Consider the following 6198-nt stretch of genomic DNA (forward strand, 5'->3'; position numbering starts at 1 on the left):
ACGGATATACTCAACTATCCTCAACTCTTCCCTTCCTCCCAGACTGGCTGGAATAAAATCAGAACAGAGAGACCTTAGATGAGCAGCCAGGGGTCACCCAGCCCATTTTCCCACCACCATCCCCAGGCCCTCACTGAATAGCCAGCAGTGAGTCCAGTCCTGTTTTCTGAACCTCCAGGGAAATTGCTTCCTCACCATTTTTAGCAGAGGACGCCATCATTCCCAACGTCTCCAGTGAAAAATGTCTCTCTTTGCTCTTCTCTAAATGTTTCTCCCACCCCTCCAACTCTCAACGCCCATGATAAATCTCCTTTTTCTCGGCTGCGTCTTCTGCAGAGGTGGGAAAGGCTTCTCCCGCACTCCCTACAGCACTATTGTTATTGCAGGAAGATTTCAGAAGTTTGCTAGGGCTTGTAACTCCTATAAGGAAATGCACCACATACAAGTAAACAAATCAGTGTGTTCTGCAAAAGTCAAATAGGACACCACCCCTCTGTATGACTGTCCACGCTGGGTGGTCACATAGGTCATTCTGTGAGAATTTGGAGAAAGACAAGCTTTTTCACTTAGCAAAGGCTTACGTAGGTCTTTGTGCTTGGGCACCCACGGCACAGAATGCACTCAGCCTCTACCACCAGATTTGTCCTGGGACATCCTAGCGCCTATCGGATTCATTTTCAGCTCTCCTTGCTTCCAGTCTAGTTGTGGCCTTACCTGAAATCCAGTGAAGGATTCTCTTTTTCAGTTTCAGAAGGAATTGGTTCACTTACCTTCACAAAAGCCAGTGGAAGGATCATGCGTGTGACTCAGATCCTTTTGGTAAATTTCAAAGAACTGGCTGAGCAAATACAATTGCCATGCCGACCCGGGATGGCATAGATTGTGCTGTTGCTGCTGATAGCAGCAAGGGACATTTTGAAAGTCCTCTACCCTGCATTCTATACGACCTGGAGCAGAAAAATGGTCATTCCTTGGGAGGAGTTTATGTTCTCTTTCAAGGATAAGCTGAGCAAGCTGACCCAGGCAAGGGCTCTCACAGTTGAATGCTTTTGCTTGCGTGGGAAGTACAGCTGTCTCGTTGGGGCCCAGGAGACAGACTGACGAGGGGAGAATTCCTGTGTTTGGGACTGGGCTTGAAAAGTCTCCGGTTTGTAACACCCAGCTTGCAGGAGAGCAGAAAGAATTTCCAGCTGTCGTCGGGGTGAGAGCCCCTCTGATTCTGACCAGGGCTGTTTCTGGGCTCTGGACTCTCCTGTCACTCCTCCTGAGCTGGTCACCCCATCAACACCCAGTCCCGTGGGCCAGCTCTGGAATCAGATGACCTATTACCATCGAGAAAATGGCAAAAGGTCAAATATGGTATGATTCTGCTTATATGAAGAACCTAATGTAATCAAATTCAAAGACCCGGAAAGTAGAGCCGTGGTTGACAGGGGCAGGGTGGGGAGCAACAGGGAGCTTGTGTTTAACGGACATGTTTCAGTTTGGAAAGATGAACCAGTTCTGGAGACAAATGGTGAACACTGTGAATGTATTTAATGTCACAGGACTGGACACTTAAAACTCGTTGAAATAATACATTTTTTTGTTATATATATTTTACCACAATTTAAAAAAGGGAAAAAAACACAAGTGGGGACTGAGCCCAGATCATAACACTGCTGGGAAAAGACAGCCAGGTGATTCAGTTCTCAGCCCTAAAGAGAAGGGTGTGTGTGTGTGTGTCTGTGTGTGTGTGCACACACATGTGCGTGCACACATGCTGTGGGTGTCTGTGACCCTACGGGAGTGAAAATGGATCCACAAATGGCATGGTGAGGGAGGTGAACATCTTAGACCAAGCCATTTCATCTCTGGGTGCTCCTTGCGACTAATTTGGGGGTCGTTCTTCATAATGCAGACCAATCAAAGATTCTCAGTGGAAACTGTTGTTTAAATGCCAAAGGGCCTGTGTAATATCCTTGGAGGGCTGGATGGGAGGCCTTTTCTTCATGACTTGTTCAAAAACGCATCTGGCTTTTTCCAAGAAAGACTAGATTTTTTGGAGTCCGAGAAATTAGGGCTAGAGCTCAGGGCCTGCCACTGTGTGGTCAGTCATGATGCACGTTTAAATTTAAATGCCTAAGATCCAAAGAGTGGGGAAAGGGAAAATACTCTCTGTAAACTGTCAAGTGCCTCACAGTCGTCTTTTATCCTTGCAGTTGAGCCTGGCTATGGAAACATAACATATCCAAGATAACAATGGATTTTTAAAGAATTCATGTGGCAGGAAAGTTAGCATAGATCCTAAAATAACAAATTCAACCCACATGACCTGTTATAGGATTCTTCAGGCTTTGGAGGCAGCCCAGTAGCAATCACAGCTGTGAATAAAATCAAAAATCCTAGGGGCCAGACTTTCTGAGAAAATAAATTCTGTAGCCTTTGGCAGAAGGGGCTGGCCCAAGTTAAACCAGATATTGCTGTGAAAATGGCGTATTAAGCCTTTATCAGTTACCAACACCAAGGCATAAAGCCATTTCCAGCAGATCCTTATTTTTTTAATTCGCGTACTATAAAATACACCATTTAAAGTGCGTAACTTGGGGCGCCTGGGTGGCTCCGTCGGTTAGACGTCCGACTTCAGCCCAGGTCACGATCTCGCAGTCCATGAGTTCGAGCCCCGCGTCGGGCTCTGGGCTGATGGCTTAGAGCCTGGAACCTGCTTCTGATTCTGTGTCTCCCTCTCTCTCTGCCCCTCCCCTGTTCATGCTCTGTCTCTCTCTGTCTCAAAAATAAACGTTAAAGATTTATTAAAAATAAATAAATAAAGTGCCTAACTCAGTGCGGGTTTTTTAGTGTGTTCACAAGGTCATGTAACCATCAATTACTATCTAATTCAGAATATTTTTTATCACCCCAGAAAGAAATGCCATGATCAGTCACTCCTTGTTTCTCCCTCCTCCCAGCCCCAAACAACCACTAATCTACTGTCTGCCTGGACATTTCGTGTAACTGGAATGATGCAATATGTGACCTTTTGTGCCTGGCTTCTTTCACTTAGTATAATGTTTGCAGGGTTCATCTATGTTGTAGCATGTATCAGAATTTCCTTCCTTTTTATGACTGGATAATGTTCCATTGCACAGAGATACCACAGTTTGTTTATCCATTCATTGGTTGCACATTTTTACTATTTCCTCTTTTTGGCTAATACAAATAATGCTGATATAAACATTCATGTATGTGTAGTGAACATGTATTTTCAATTCTCTCGGGTCCTTATCTGAAAGTGGGATTGCTGGGTCACATGGTAACTCTATATTTAACTTTTTGAGGAATTGGCTAATTGTTTTCCAAAGCAGTTGTACCATTTTACCTTCCCACTGGTAATATGCAAGGGTTCCAATCTCTTCACGTTCTTGCAATACTTGTTATCGTCTGTCTTTTTTATTACAGCCATTCTAGTAGGTGTGGAGTGGTATCTCATTGTGATTTTGATTTGCATTTTCCTACTGACTAAAAATGTTGTGCATCTCTTCATGTGCTTATTGGCTATTTGTATATCTTCTTTGATGATATATCTATTCAAGTCCTTTGCTTATTTTTATTTTTTTATTATTTTTTTAAAGTTTGAGAGGGAGAGAGAGAGCATGTGCATGAGCTGGTGAGGGGCAAAAAGAAAGGGAGAGAGAATCTTAAGCAGGCTCTGCTGATCGCATGGCCCTGACTCAGGGCTCCAACCCACGAACAGTGAGATCATGACCTGAGCTGCAATCAAGAGTTGCACGGCTAACTGACGAAGCCACCCAGGTGCTCTATCCTTTCCTTACGTTCCAAATTTATAATGTTTGCCTTTTTTATTATTGCATTGTAAGAGTTCTTTATATATTCTGGGTATAAATCTCTTATCATATGTGTGATTTATAAATATTTTTCCCATTCCATAGGATGTCTTTTCACTTTCTTGATAGCATCTTTTGGCACAAATGTGTTTAATTTTTATGAAATCCAATTTATTTTTAATTTTGTCGCTTGTGTTTTGGGTATTATATCCAAGAAACCATTACCTAGTCCAAGGTCATAAAGATTTATACCTGGATTTCCTTCTAAGAATTTTATATATTTAGCTCTTTGATCCATTTTGAGTTAATTTTTGTATATGGTGTGAGGTAGAGATCCAACTTTATTCTTTTGCATGCAAATATCCATTTGTCTCAGCACCATAAGTTGAAAAGACTGTTCTATTCCTATTGAATTGTCTTGATAGCTATGTCAAAAACAGATCTTTCTTCTTTTCTAATATAAGCATTTAAAGCTTTAAAATTCCATCCAAAAGCTAAGTGAAAGGAACCAGACACAAAAGGCCACATGGTGTAAGATTACTCGTACAAAATGTCCGGAATAGGCAAACCCATAGAAACAGAATGTAGATTAATGATTTCCAGGGGATAGGGGGAGGAAGGGGTTAGGACTGACTGCTAATAGGTATGGGGCTTCTTTGGGGGTGATAGTAATGTTCTGAAATTAGATAGGAGTGATTGTTATTGTATTACATAGTGAATATAGTATAAGACACTAAACTGCACACTTTAAAATGATGAATTATATGTTATCTGAATTATATTTCAATTTTTTAAATGTTAAGCAGGCTGCATGGGTAAGAAGCAAAGTTAACAACTATTACTTTATTGCAATTGCAATTTAACAGTAGTTTCTGAGGGACCATAAGAAGATAATCCAAATTATGGTAATGGTTGCATGACCCTATAAATTCTCTTACAATCATTGAATTGTACACTTAAAACAGGTGAATTTTATAATATGGAATTTACACTTCAATAAATATGTTTTTAATAAAATCTTTAAAAACTTCATTCAAATTCTGCCTTAGCTAAATCCTATAAATTTTGATATATTATGCCTTCATTTTTATTCAATATAAAATCTTTTTTTTTTTTAATTTTTTTTTCAACGTTTATTTATTTTTGGGACAGAGAGAGACAGCATGAACGGGGGAGGGGCAGAGAGAGAGGGAGACACAGAATCGGAAACAGGCTCCAGGCTCTGAGCCATCAGCCCAGAGCCTGACGCGGGGCTCGAACTCACGGACCGCGAGATCGTGACCTGGCTGAAGTCGGACGCTTAACCAACTGCGCCACCCAGGCGCCCCTATAAAATCTTTTAAAATTATTTTTGCATTGTCTTCTTTGACCCACGGACTATTTGAAATGTGGTATTAAACTTCTCAATATGTAGGCCTTTTCTAAACATCTTCCAATGGTTTTTATTCTAATTTATTTATTTTGTATTAAGTTTTATATTTTAAAAGTTAGTTTAGTCATTTGTGTGTGTGTGTGTGTATGTGTGTGTGTGTGCATGTATGTATCCAAACTGTAGTCTGTTTTGATGAATATTCCGCGGGATTTGAAAAGAAATATGTATTCTGCTATTGTGGAGTGGAGTGTTCTAAAAATATCAGATCATGTTAGTGAATAGTAGTGTTCATGTCTTCTTTTCTTGCTTTTTTGCCTATTCCATCAGTTCCTGAAAGAGGAGTGATGAAGTATCTAAGTGTAATTGTGGATTTGTCTATTTCTTCTGTCAATTTGGCCAGTTTTTGCTTCATATATTATGAAGCTTTGTGGATGAACACACATTTAGGATTGTTATATCTTCCTAAAAAAACTTTTTATCATTATGAAATTATCCCCCTTTATCTCTGATAGCATTCCTTGTCCTCAAGTCTTCTTTCTCTACTAGTATACCCTAGCTTTCTTATGTATTGCATGATATATCTTTTTTTCATTCTTTTTCTTTTAAACTATTTATGTTTTCACATTTAAAATAAGTTTCATTTAAAATGTTTTTTTATCCAGTTTCATGATCTCTGCCTTTTAATTTGGGGTATTTGGGCCATTTGCATTTAATGACAAGTACATGCAAGTATTTACAATATGTTTGGCTTAGGTATAGCATTTTAATATTTGTTTTCTATTTGTTCCATCTGTTCTTTGTTCTCTTTCTTACCTTTCACTGTCTTCTTTTGGTTTAAGGGTTCTTATGATTTCATTTTTTCTACAATGACTTATTAGCTACAATCTCATGCCGTATGTGCTATTGTTGTTATACATTTTATTTCTACATATGGCAAATACTCCACAGTACTCTGTTATCATTTTTGCTCCAATAAGTTAAAGAGATGCTTTTAATGGAAAA

This window comes from Prionailurus bengalensis, chromosome B3, assembly GCF_016509475.1.
Source record: "Prionailurus bengalensis isolate Pbe53 chromosome B3, Fcat_Pben_1.1_paternal_pri, whole genome shotgun sequence".
NCBI lineage: Eukaryota > Metazoa > Chordata > Mammalia > Carnivora > Felidae > Prionailurus > Prionailurus bengalensis.